General features: G+C 39.2%; 1 long non-coding RNA gene across 1 annotated transcript in view; it reads left to right on the forward strand.

Moving 5' to 3' along the window:
* Window positions 1–2881, forward strand: part of LOC141117016 (uncharacterized) — a 29657-nt gene extending 26776 nt beyond the window's left edge. Inside the window, exon 4 of the long non-coding RNA XR_012237083.1 lies at window positions 1874–2881. This is a non-coding gene — a long non-coding RNA (uncharacterized lncRNA). The remainder of the gene's footprint in view (window positions 1–1873) is intronic.
* The last annotated feature ends 11648 nt before the right edge of the window (window positions 2882–14529 follow it).

Below are 14529 nucleotides of genomic sequence, written 5' to 3' on the forward strand. Positions count from 1 at the left end.
ACCCCTCAGTTCACTCCCTCTGTCTCTTCACGTATCACTAATTTACTATCAAATATATCAGTCTGAATGTCACACCACTTCCTCAAACTCAATCTATCCAAAACCGAACTTATAATTTTTCCTCCCCCATATGCCCCTTTCCCTTCCCCTGATCTCTCTGTCAAAATTGATGGCACAACTATAAGCCCATCCCTGCGTGCCAAGGTTTTAGGTGTAGTCATGGACTCTGAACTCTCGTTTAAGCACTACATCCAATTACTGTCCAATCTTGACGCCTCAACCTCCACAACATCTCAAAAATACACCCCTTTCTAACCAATGACACAACAAAGTTCCTAATTCACTCCCTGGCCATCTCTCACCTTGACTACTGCAACTCCCTTCTCATTGGCTTACCTCTACATAGTCTATTACCTCTTCAATCCATCATGAATGCTGCTGCCAGACTCGTCAACCTTACCAATCACTCTGTGTCTGCTACCCCTCTCTGTCAATCCCTCCACTGGCTTCCACTCATCCAACAAATTAAATTCAAAATACTAACAACTACTTACAAAGCCATCCACAATTTATCCCCCAGCTATATCACTAACCTAGTCTCTAAATACCAACCTACTCGTTCCCTTCATTCCTCTCAAGACCTTCTGCTCTCGAGCTCCCTTGTCACCTCCAGGACTTTTCCAAAGCCTCTCCAATCCTATGGATTGCCTTACCCCAATCTGTCCGCTTATCTCTTACTCTATTAGCTTTTAGACGATCCCTGAAAACCCTTCTCTTCGGAGAAGCCTACCCTACCCACACCTAACAACTGTATTTTAATTTTCTCCATCAGCTCACCCCCCACAGTTATTCACTTTTGTTCCACTTGACCCTCCCTTCTAGATTGTAAGCTGTAACGAGCAGGGCCCTCTGATCCCTCCTGTATTGATTTGTATTGTAAGTGTACTGTCTGCCCTCATGTTGTAAAGCACTGTGCAAACTGTTGACGCTATAAAAATCCTGTATTAATAATAATAATAATAATAATAAAAATTTTAATAAGTGTCAAAATAGAAAAATAAAAGTAAAATAAACAATAAAAAAACTAAAAATTTTTTTAAAGCGTAGGTTGTGCCCACATATGTAAACAACATTTAAACCACATATGTGAGGTATTGCCGTGAACAAGAGCGAGAGCAATAATTCTGGCGCTAGACCTCCTCTGTAACTCTAAACAGGTAACCTGTAAAAAATTTTAAAGCGTCACCTTTGGGGATTTTTAAGTACCAAAGTTTTGCGCCATTCCATGAGTGTGCGCAATTTCAAAGCATGACATGTTGGGTATCTATTTACTCGGCATAACATCATCTTTTACATTATGCAAAAAAATTGGGCTAACTTTACCATTTTTTTTTCCCCCAAAAAAGGTGTTTGAAAAATGACTGCACAAATACTCTGCGAGATAAAAAATTGCAACGACCACCATTTTATTCCCTAGGGTCTCTGCTAAAAAATATATAATGTTTGGGGTTCTGAGTAATTTTCTAGCAAAAAAAAAATATGATTTTTACATGTAGGAGCAAAGTGTCAGAATTGGCCTGGGTAGCAAGTGGTTAATTTAAATCTAATCGTATAGCTATGGCGAGCTGCACATGAAATGAACATATTGCTTTTAAGTATAACAATGAACATTTTACAGTACTGTACTGTCTACTAAGTACTGTCTGTAGACTACTGTTTGTAGAGTAAGTGTTTCTAAACTTGTTATAGCCAACTATTGCATGTTATATGTAAAGTCTTTTTTATATTTCTTTTATACATATATTTAGAAATCAATGGTATTTGACGCATTATAGGATACATTTTAATGCAGAGTATATTTTTTTTCTCATAGTGTGAAGAGTATGTCACCGAAGGGATGTTGGAAGATGAAATAATGCACGAGGAGCTAATTATGAAAAAATAAAATGATAGATTTTTCAACTTTTTTTGTACAATATCAATTTCGAAAAATCAGACACTCAAAAGAAAAATGGATAGTGGAGAATTGTTTAAAAAGGTGATGATGTTTTAGTGGTCAACATCAAAAGCAGGGAGACAAAAGGGGACAAATGACAGCCCGATTTTGAAGGCCCATTTAAAATAATCAATGTTTTTGGAAAACTTGCAACAGTTGAAGGCCATAAAAAAAAAAAAATAAAAAATAAAGAAAGTTCATACAGACCATGTAAAAAAAAATTAACAAGGTGAACACAAAGCTACCCACTAACCACTGATGAGTGAGAGGACAAAACCATCAGGTGATTGAAGAAAATATTCACGTCTGCAATATCTCCACATTCTGAAAGAGATCGCATCATGGACAGTACAATTACAGTTAACATCGGATATGATTGTTGAAAACAATGAAAGCAACACATCATTGTCTGGCAAAAATAACACTGCTGACACAGCCAAGATTTCAGAAAATGTAGACTACAAATGTTCCATGGCAAGAATTAAAGGTAGTTACATAATATTTATATAAATCACATTTATTTTAAAAGTATTTATTCATAATAAAAAGCATGGAACAATGAAATTGGCCACATACTTTGGACAAAAATTGGCCCCTATAAAATGTTTGATATGGACCTACAAATATTACCGCATAGTGGAGCTTGCAAGTGAGGTAGTGTATCAACTTTAACAATTGTATAAAAATGTTAAAGTGTTACTAAACCCAGGACCCTGCATTCACTATATCTGGTCTCCCACAGTACACAGAACATGGAAATGCAATTATTTTAGTAAATTTAACCCCTTCCCGCCAACCGAACGCACATATGCGTCCTCGGCTTTCCGGGGTTATACCGGGATGATGCCCGCAGCTGCAGGCATCATCCCGGTACCGTTGTTTTCAGCGGGCGATCGGCTACCCGAGTATAACAACCGATGCGGCTAAAAGCCGCTCGGCTGTTATACCAGAGGAGCGGGAGGGGACATCCCCCCCCTCCCGCCGCCTCCCGCCGCTGTTACCGGGCCTCCCGTGCGATCGGGAGGCCCGGTGTCCATTCGGGAATCTCCGGCGGCTGGGGGCGGGCTGGAATGAAGCTGTGAGCGGCTTCGTTCCAGCCTTCTAATTGTAAACGCGGAAGCGACGTCATGACGTCACTTCCCGTTTACTCGGCTGCCAATGGCGCCGAATTTAAAAAAGTACACAGTATTCAGAATCGCCGTTTTCGGCGATCTGAATACTTTGAAGTGTAAAGGAGGGATGGGGGGTCTTTTAGACCCCCCATCCCTCCATAAAGAGTACCTGTCACCACATATTACTGTCACAAGGGATGTTTACATTGCTTGTGACAGCAATAAAAGTAAAAAAAAAAAAAAAATTTTTAAACACAATTTATAAAAGTACAAAAATAAATTAAATAAATAAATAAATAAAAAAAAAATTTTTAAAGCGCCCCCGTCCCCGCGAGCTCGCGCAGCGAAGAAAACGCATACGGAAGTCGCGCCCGCATATGTAAACGGTGTTCAAACCACACATGTGAGGTATCGCTGCGATCGTCAGAGCGAGAGCAATAATTCTAGCCCTAGACCTCCTCTGTAGCTCAAACCTGGTAACCGTAAAAAATTTTTAAAGCGTCGCCTATGGAAATTCATAGGTACCGTAGTTCGTCGTCATTCCACGAGTGCGTGCAATTATAAAGGGTGACATGTTTGGTATCTATTTACTCGGCGTAACATCATCTTTCACATTATACAAAAAAATTGGGGTAACTTTACTTGTTTGGATTTTTTAAAATTCATGAAAGTGTCACTTTTCCAAAAATTTGCGTTTAAAACACCGCTGCACAAATACCGTGTGATAAAAAATATTGCAACAATCGCCATTTTATTCTTTAGACTCTCTTCTAAAAAAATATATATAATGTTTGGGGGTTCTAAGTAATTTTCTAGCAAAAAATACGGATTTTAACTTGTAAACACCAAATTTCAAAAATAGGCTTAGTCATGAAAGGGTTAAACTGCTAAATACCTTTTCTCATCAGCAGTATATAGCAGTTTTGTGACTTCTATCAATGTCCCGCTAAGCACTGGTTAAATCTTGTAGGAGGAGTTTTCATTCTCCTCTAACCATCCTATGAGGCTGCATGACCCCCTGACCCTCTGTCTGGACAGTGCTGATTGGCCCTGTGATCTCCCACAGTACACAGAACATGGAAATGCAATTATTTTAGTAAATTTAAACTGCTAAATACCTTTTCTCATCAGCAGTATATAACAGTTTTGTGACTTCTATCAATGTCCCGCTGAGCACTGGTAAAATCTTGTAGGAGGAGTTTTCATTCACCTCTAACCGTCCTATGAGGCTGCATGACCCCTGACCCTGTGTCTGGACAGTGCTGATTGGCCCTGTGATGATCACATGCACTCTCAAGAAAAAAAAAACTAGAAATACACACCAAACTGAGCATGTGCAGAGTGCCCCCGAGGCTCTGTTCTATCAACAGATGGATTGGGGACTGTGGAAGAAGGGGAGAATCAGAGAAGACAGGATCAAACAGCCTTTCACACAATGCGCAGGATTAACCCCTTAGGTCCCACAGTGAGTATAACAAGCATGTTTTACTGCATATACAGACTGATTTTAATGTTGTGGGTTTAGTAACACTTTAACTGTGATATTGGGAATTTTATTGCAGTGTGATGCAACATATTTACAGTTTATTCTCATAACTTTGATTTTTAACATCCTAGAAAAGTGTTATATTTTAATGTACGGTTTACATTAACAGTGAGTAACAATGTATTTCAGATAAAATGCCTATCTTCAGGAATTGTCCAAGCGCACTGAGGAACAAACGAAAAAAAAAATATTATTGACACATCAAATGACCTCAATGTGGCAAATACAATCCATTTCGGGTATAAGAAAAAAAATGTTTTCTAATGTTGACAAAAGAACACCTTGAATTTTTTATTTAATGACTTCTTATAAAATCACAATATGTGTTAATTAATTGCAGTTTATGTAACTATAGGATAATATTTTGGAATACAATATGTTGATTGGCTCTGCTAATCAAATTCATCACTGGACACCAATTGTAAGTGTACTCGATAAGTGGATGCTAAAGAAAACTAATTGTAATTAAAAAAAAATGATGGACTTCTTAATCCTTTTATTTTACATTTATTGTTGTAGTTAGTTTTTTTTGGTTATAATATATCAGCACCAAAAAGTTGAGGCACTACATACTAACAAAGGAGTGCACATTACAAAGAATCTACCACCTACACAATCAATGTTAATTTACAAATAGACTGTTTAAATTATGACTGCATGTCCATGCTTAACTGTGTAAAACAGTGTTCCTAATAACTCCAAATGACCATAAATAAACATATTTTTAAAATTTCACGTTAAAGACCCCACAAAATGAACAATAAATATACATTATACATTCAAATAATAATTTGTTATTTTAAAATTGGATTCAACTTTTTTTTCTAGCATTATGATGGATAATTTTTATTTAGTTTGCAGAGCTGATCATAGAAAAAAAAGAAATAGAATCTGATAATTCCCTTAGTAAAGTTAATGAAAGTCGCTTTGAAATAGCGAAGACAATTCTAAGAAAGTGGTATGTAATATTTGTCAGTGTGAAATATAACGTGTATATTTAATTGGACCTTGACCCTCTTCCTCAAGTTTCTTTTATTCAGCCCCTCCTCCCATCCTTCAGCAGTATCAGGCTTTTGTTTTTTGTTTTACCTTTTTAGCTTTTTTTTTTTTTCTTTAGAAAAAAGGTTCAGCCCTTCCTCCCTACCTTAAGCGATTGACGCACATCCTGCCAGCTGTGCCCCCCCCCCCCCCCGGGATATGCACGTCACATACCCTGAGAGGCTTAGCCATCCATTCAAAAAAAGAGGGAGGGGCGGAGCCTATTGGCGTGTTATCAAGAGGCCCACCTGCTGAACCCGGAAGAGGCGGCGGGCCTCTCGAGAGATCAGACTGAACATGGCGGCAAAAGATGGAGCTGTGGCCGGCTGTGACTGGCACAGTGGGACAACACTGGATCCACTGGATGGGTGAGTATCTAAAATGTGCAGATACCACCTTCAGGTAAGTGGGGTCATAAAAAAAAAAAAAAAACACAGGGAGGGTCAGCCGGAAGTCCTCTTTAAGGTGTTTTGTAGAGATGTTAAGATGTTTGGAAGTTATATCTGAAATTTGCAAAAACCAAATTGATGTACACTGTATATGTCCATGCAATATATATATATATATATTTATTTATTTATTACATTAATAGGGTTTTTAGAGAGTTATAAGATTGTGCTCAATGGTTCAACAAAAAGTACTGTGCATTTTGTAGCTTTACTTTGTATTTCATAACAATTACATTGAAATTTACACATACAAAAGGTTTACTTTAAACACAACAGTTCTGCACAGCAGTACAACAAATAAAAAAAAAATGTGTTTTCAACTTCCTGGAATTAACCACTTCAGCCCCGGAAGATTTTACCCCCTTCCTGACCAGAGCACTTTTTACAATTTGGCACTGCGTCTCTTCAACTGACAATTGCTCGGTCATGCAATGCTGTACCCAAACTAAATTTGCGTCCTTTTTTTCCCACAAACAGAGCTTTCTTTTGGTGGTATTTGATCACCTCTGCGGTTTTTATTTTTTGCGCTATAAACAAAAAAAGCGACAATTTAAAAAAAAAAAAAACAATATTTTTTACTTTTTGCTATAATAAATATCCCCCAAATGTAAAAAAAAAAAAAAAAAAAAAAACAAATTTCAGTTTAGGCCAATATATATGCTTCTACATATTTTTTGTAAAAAAAAAAAAAAAAAAAAAATCGCAATAAGCATATATTGATTGGTTTGTGCAAAAGTTATAGCGTCTACAAACTATGGAAAAGATTTATGGCATTTTTATTATTATTTTTTTACTAGCCGCTTACTCTAGGGGCACTGGTGCATGCTCGCTCCCGAGCCGCTGCTGTATACTTCCATAAGACACATAGAACTCATTGGCAGGACGGTTTAGGATCGGTGTATACACTGCTCCCGCACCGCCCCAATGATGCTGCTTGCAGGACATTTTTTCCTGTCCTGCAAGAGCACCACCCCGTGTGAAAGCACTCTGGCTCTTACACTGGAGAGGCCAGTTTCAGGCGCTTTACAGGTGCTGTTTTTAGCGCTAAAATGCCTGAAAAGCACCCCAGTGTGAAAGTCTCAGCCTTTACTACCTTGGGGGAGAAAGCCTGGAGCGGCAGGCATCATCCCAGTATGTTTTTTTTTTTAAAGTGGAGGGCCACCCTGAAAAAAAAAAATTCACCAAATATCCTAAAAAAAAAATTTTTTTAAATTTAAAAATTTGAAAAAAATAAATTTTAAACTTACCTAAACGCTTGTTGCTAGGCAGTCTTCCTAATCTGCCTCTTCCTATTCCGCAGCGTGTTCTTCTCCTCGGTGAGCGGCCCCGTTGTCTTCTGGGAACTGTGTGTGTTCCCAGAACACCACAGGGCCATTCACAGAGTGCCGCGCCGCTCGCGCGTGCGCAGTAGGAAACTGGCAATGAAGCCGCAAGGCTCCACTGCCTGTTTCCCTTACCTAGGATGGCGGTGCCGGGACCCGAGAGCAGAGGGACGGGTCGGCCTCAGGCGGCCGACATCGCGGGCACCCAGGACAGGTAAGTACTTATTTAAAGTCAGCAGCTACAGTGTTTGTAGCTACTGACTTTAAATTTTTTTTTTTTTTTTTATGGCCGGAATCCCGCTTTAAACGGGTAATGCCCTGTGTTTAAACTCAATCATAGCAGCTGGATTGCTTTTACAAGTGGCAGGAGGGGTCGACCCCACCCTTCTGCCGGTTTCCTATGCCTTCCTATGCAATCCCGTACCACCAGAAGAGTGAATTTTTCACACAAAAAAAGTTTAAAGAACCGCTGCGCAAATACCAAGTGATATAAAAAATTGCAACAAACAAAATTATATTCTCCATGTACTCTGGTTAAAATTATCTATAAAATGTTTGGTGGTGCTAAATAACATTTTTACTTGTAAACAAAAAGTGTCAGGCCTGGTCTTATCTTATACTATAATTCTTTTTGAGTCGTGCAGATTGATTGATACTAATGGGCCATGGCTATAAATGCAGAGCATGCTAATACAGCAATGTTCATGTCTCAATTTAAAAACAATACATCTGCATTTAGATACAAAATGAATAAGCACTTTTGCAATTATGCCTTAAAATGACAAGGCCGCATTATCCTCCGCACAACACTTGAAATATACATGTAAATAGCTCAAGAATAGCAGTCAGCAACAAGATACATTTTTCAAATTTTCATTATAATGAGTGCTTAGTAGATGCAAAGGGAACAAAAAAAATGTATGAACTAATGTCATTTTGTTTTAATTTTATTTATTTACTTTTTTTTCTACATTTCTTTTGCGCAGATGATTTGCATGACCTTTGCAGAATATGCGAAGAGACAGATGACTTCAACGAAAGTACCTCCAGAGTCAAATGGGTATAAAAATTGCCATAAAATTTATACAGAAAAAAAAATAGCATTATTTTTTGGCATATCAACACCTGTGTGTTAGAGAAATGCCCATTACGCTCTGTAATGTAATCAAGTCATTTTAAGCAAAAATTTAAGTTGTAATATGCATGTTGAAATTAAATGATTAGATGATACTTTTTAAATCTTTTTCTACTTTTAGCATTAGATGGACTTCATGTCTACTAACATAAAAAAATACATTTGACTAAGCCCTGCTTACTTTTTTGTAGGAACTTTATTCTGATTGACAGAGGTGAGAATTGTGATATTATCCTCCCGCCTCTACACAAGAATCAATCAGAGAAAGCTTTAAATTCATTCATAAAATAGAAAGATTTCTATGAATGTCTGATGAGCACTCATCCTAAGTGCTGTTATAGCATTAGATGGGAAGCTCACATAATGATGGGGAAACACATTACAGTACACTGTCACATACCTTTTTAGAGAATGAAATGGTGAGAGGGCTTCCCTTGCGGCTTTGGTCAAAATACACCTGTAAGCGGGAACAGGTGTGCAAGGTTCAGAGAAGCATGGGTGCTGGGACCTAAATGGCAGGTAATAAGTGGAGATGATCTGTAGGAATGGTGGTTTTTGCAGATGAGAGAGCACCTCACGATCAGCAGTGTTACACAGTCCATGCACTGATTATGTGGAAATGCCAGACAGGGTCCAGAAGACAGATCTGTCAACCAGGTTCTGAAGATGAAGGCAGAAAGGCATAGGGGGTTATTTACTAAAGGAAAATCCACTTTGCACTGCAAGTGAACTTGGAAGTAAAGTCGCCGTAGATCTGAGGGGGACATGCAAGGAAAATAAAAAACAGCATTTTAGCTTGCACATGATTGGATGATAAAATCAGCAGAGCTTCCCCTCATTTCAGATCTACCCCTCAGATTTAGAGCGACTGCACTGCCAAGTGCACTTGCAGTGCAAAGTGGATTTGCCTTTCGTAAATAACCCCCATAGTCTGGAAACTGGAGCCAAGGTCATACACAGTTGGCTATCAGGAGCCAGGCCAGTGTCATACACAAATGAGCAATCATCACATGTAAGGACCTCCTTTAAATAGGCAGCTTGATGACATTACGGTGAAAGGACGTACACAGGTGTGTGCCAATGTTATGAGGCATGCCAGTGTGCACTGGTGTGCACAAATGCATGTCTGTGCACCCAGATAAATAGCCAGAGTCTGTGTATGTACTGGCCCATGAGCATTGCACATGTACTGGTTCCCTGACAGACTGCCTGTATGGAACACCTCTTTATCCCACGCATGTAATATAGGCCGTTGGCATAGATGTTCAGATCTGCACACCCCTGCAAATGAGGCATGTCAGGAAACATATAATGTATCATGTAAAGTCATCAAACAAAAAAAAATTCTAGAGACAGAAGAAACTTACTCTGCATCTCAAGAATTTCATGGGGCATGCAGTCTCAGAGTATACAGCATCTATGACAGTTGATGTGCACCGCATACCCCTCAAAGATAGAGAATACTGTATGTGACTACCAGGGCCATGGGCCTGGTTATAAAAAAAGTGTGTGTATATATATATATATATATATATATATATATATATATATATATATATATATAAAAATAATTACATTGAGAGAAGGGATGAGAAAGAGAGGGAAAAGCTGTCAAGACAGCTTGACAGTTCCTCCACTGACCTCACCTAATACTATCAAGCAGTTCCCTTGGCAGCAGGAGGCAACAGAAGCTGGAGGAGGTGGTTGAGGCAGAGGGGGAACTTACATACTCCTCCTTCACTATGAATGCTGTGGCCTTTGCATATACAGTATCTGACAAAAGTGAGTACACCCCTCACATTTTTGTAAATATTTTATATCTTTTCATGTGACAAAACTGAAGAAATGACACTTTGCTACAATGTAAAGTAGTGAGTGCACAGCTTGTATAACAGAGTAAATTTGCTGTGCCCTCAAAATAACTCAACACACAGCCAATAATGTCTAAACCGTTGGCAACAAAAGTGAGTACACCCCTAAGTGAAAATGTCCAAATTGGGCCCAAAGTGTCAATATTTTGTGTGGCTACCATTATTTTCCAGCACTGCCTTAAGCCCCTTGGGCATGAAGTTCACCAGAACTTCTCAGGTCGCCACTGGAGTCCTGTTCCACTCCTCCATGACGACATCACTGAGCTGGTGGATGTTAGATACCTTGCGCTCCTCCACCCTCCGTTTGAGGAATCCCCACAGGTGCTCAATAGATCTGGAGACATGCTTGGCTAGTCCATCACCTTTACCCTCAGCTCCTTTAGCAAGGCAGTGGCCATCTTGGAGGTGTGTTTGGGGTCGTTGTCATGTTGGAATACTGCCCTGCGGCCCAGTCTCCGAAGGGAGGGGGGTCATGCTCTGCATCAGTATGTCACACTACATGTTGGCATTCATGGTTCCCTCAATAAACTGTAGCTCCCCAGTGCCGGCAGCATTTATGCAGCCCCAGACCATGACACTCCCACCACCATGCTTGACTGTAGGCAAGTCTTTGTACTCCTCACCTGGTTGTTGCCATACACGCTTGACACCATCTGAACCAAATAAGTTTATCTTGGTCTCATCAGACCACAGGACATAGTTCCAGTAATCCATGTCCTTAGTCTGCTTGTCTTCAGCAAATTGGAAAAAAGATAACCCCCTCGGATAATTGGTGGGACTTTAACGGCAACGGAGTAGTAAAAAAACAATTTTATTGATACAGATATACAAAAATAAAGAAATACACACATAAATCAAATAATGTATAAAAACGCTAAGAAATATAAATATGCTGGTGTAGTAGTCGAATGTATATTCATGCAGTCTTCCACGTGGGCCCACTACACACCAGCATATTTATATTTCTTAGCGTTTTTATACATTATTTGATTTATGTGTGTATTTCTTTATTTTTGTATATCTGTATCAATAAAATTGTTTTTTACTACTCCATTGCCGTTAAAGTCCCACCAATTATCCGAGGGGGTTATCTTTTTTCCTTGTATTAGGGATGGTGGCAACCTCTATGACCTAATTGGATGGCATCTCCTTTTTTGTTTTCAGCAAATTGTTTGTGGGCTTTCTTGTGCATCATCTTTAGAAGAGGCTTCCTTCTGGGACAAAAGCCATGCAAACCAATTTGATGCAGTGGTGGCGTATGGTCTGAGCACCGACAGGCTGACCCCCTTCAACCTCTGCAGCAATGCTGGCAGCACTCATACGTCTATTTCCCACAGACAACCTCTGGATATGACGCTGAGCACGTGCACTCAACTTATTTGGTCGACCATGATGAGGCCTGTTCTGAGTGGAACCTGTCCTGTTAAGTCGCTGTATGGTCTTGACCACCATGCTGCAGCTCAATTCCAGGTTCTTCACAAACTTCTTATAGCCTAGGCCATCTTTATGTAGAGCAACAATTCTTTTTTTCAGATCCTCAGAGAGTTCATTGCCATGAGGTGCCATGTTGAACTTCCAGTGACCAATATGAGAGAGTGAGAGCGATAACACCAAATTTAACACACCTGCTCCACCGGGGAGGAAAAATGGCTAATTGGGCCCAATTTGGATACTTTCACTTAGGGGTGTACTCGCTTTTGTTGCTAGCAGTTTAGACATTAATGGCTGTGTGTTGTTATTTTGAGGGGACAGCAAATGTACACTGTTATACAAGCTGTACACTCACTACTTTACATTGTAGCAAAGTGTCATTTCTTCAGTGTTGTCACATGAAAAGATACAATATCTCACATTTTTGTAAATATTTTATTATATGTCACTGGCTGCTATATGACAGGCAGTCCTAAAAACAGTAATTTGACAGTGGGAACAAGATTTCTGGTGTAATACATGGGGGGGGGGGAAGAGTCAGCCACCCTAAGCATGTTTATCCACCAATGTCTCCCATCTGTAGCCCACGGTGGCAGAACACCAGGGCCTGGCCACAAGTACAACCTTTGCAACCATGGCAGTTGCTTCACCGCCTGGACCCGGTGGTGGATCGCCCAAAAAAAAAAAAAAATACTGTGTATGCCCAGCTTTTTTGGATATCTCCCTATCAGTGGCGGAAAGGTTTTCCCATCACAAGATACATTGTTGAAAAACACTTTGGGGTTGATTTACTAAAACTGGAAAGTGCATCTGGTGCAGCTGTGCATGATAGCCAATCAGCTTGTGCAATTAAGCCTTTCCAGAAAAAAAAAAAAAAACCCATAGAAGCCGATTGGTTATTTTATGCAGAGCTGCACTATCCAGTCTTAGTAAATCAACCTCAGTGTGTTTCGCCATTGACAGAGACTTCCTGTACATATGACTTCACCCAAAAAATGTTTATCTTAGAATATATCATTTTTTTTTTTTTTTTTTCAGATTGCATATGAAAATTGTGTCTTGTGGCTTCACTTCCTGCCCAGCAATTACAGGAAGAAGAGGAATATGTAAAATAGTTGGATGATCATTAAATATAAAAAACATTATTTTTTAGGATGGTTGTAGCTATTAAAAATTGTTTACCGAGGTTTATCTATATTAGAGTTCACAATATTTTTTTAATAAAAATAACTTATAACATGTTAACATATCTAAAATTGCTATAAACAATATATAAAAGTGTGTGTTGCAGTCTAAATATTTTTTTTAAGGTATCTGATATTATTTATTAAAATATAAAAAATATGAGAGGTTACAAGGGTTTCACATTTGATATGTAAATAAGGAATTTCACAACAGTTGAAATTTGGTATCCCCCACATTTACAATTTTTAAAATCTGTAACCCTATAATTTACGTGGCCTGTGACATATGTGATGCCCCAAAATATAGAGATCTGTGAAAAATGTTTTAACTTACAATGGGTAGCCCCTTCCTAATTATTTGTTGCGAAATCTGGACTGCCCATATTCATTTAAATGTAAACATGTTCATGCTTGACATTATATATTAGTGTATAAGCCTAGATTTTCAGCACTTTTTTTTTTATGCTGAAAAGCCCCCTCAGCTTATACTCGAGTGAGGGTCCCACTTTCCTGTTCTCCGATGCAGTGTGGGTGTTCTCCGGTCTCTCCCACTCACCTGCGGGCGCTTGCAGCCTCTGTGGGCGGTCTGATGACTGCTGATATCACCGCTCTTCTTTTCTCCTGCACGTCAGAAGCCTCTGTGTTGTCCGTGCCGTACTGGGCAAGAACCTGCCCGCTTCTGTGTGCTGGTACCTGGGACGTATATTGTTGATACCATATTGTTTTTGTTGATCCTCTTTTCCACTTACAGAGCTAGTTTAGTGTTTTTCTTTGAAATAAATATTAAAAAACGAATACACATTATTTAGATAATATTTTCTTATCCCGGAGTTCAGCTTTAGGAAAGCAAAAAACTTTCATAAACAAGCAAAATATGTCACTACATCCAAAACTAACTTGTTAAAAAGAACTACCGGGTGCCTTCGACTTGCTGCATGGTACCATGGAAGCCTCAGCACCAACCAGTATGCAACCTGTGCCTTTACAAATGTTGGTGCTGAGGAAATGTCCCCACTGCATCTCACAATAAAAGGGGTGTCTTCCAGGATCCTGCTGAAGCCACATGTTGTATTGTGGGGTGAGGTATACCTCTGTGCTGACGTTTCTGAAAGCTAAAATAATACAGGTGTCCCAGGAATTCCCTGTGGATAAGTACCTGCTGCCTCTCCTGTGACCTTCACTTCGCTGTCCTGCCCAGTGTCGTACAGCCTATTCTTTAAAACAGGTGCTGTTCCTGCTATACATGTGTCCCATAATACCTGTTCATTCCTAAGAAGGCTGCAAGTACGGAACTAGCCATATGAACTGTACTGCACAAGGGTTTGATTATTTTATTTTTATTTTTTTTGCAGCGAGAAGAGTTTTAGGTTATTCAACCATCATATAAAAAAACATTTTGCTTAGTGGCCTTCTTTATAACTGACTGTACAAGAAATATCACCTGG

The sequence above is a fragment of the Aquarana catesbeiana genome, linkage group LG01 (assembly GCF_042186555.1).
Source record: "Aquarana catesbeiana isolate 2022-GZ linkage group LG01, ASM4218655v1, whole genome shotgun sequence".
NCBI lineage: Eukaryota > Metazoa > Chordata > Amphibia > Anura > Ranidae > Aquarana > Aquarana catesbeiana.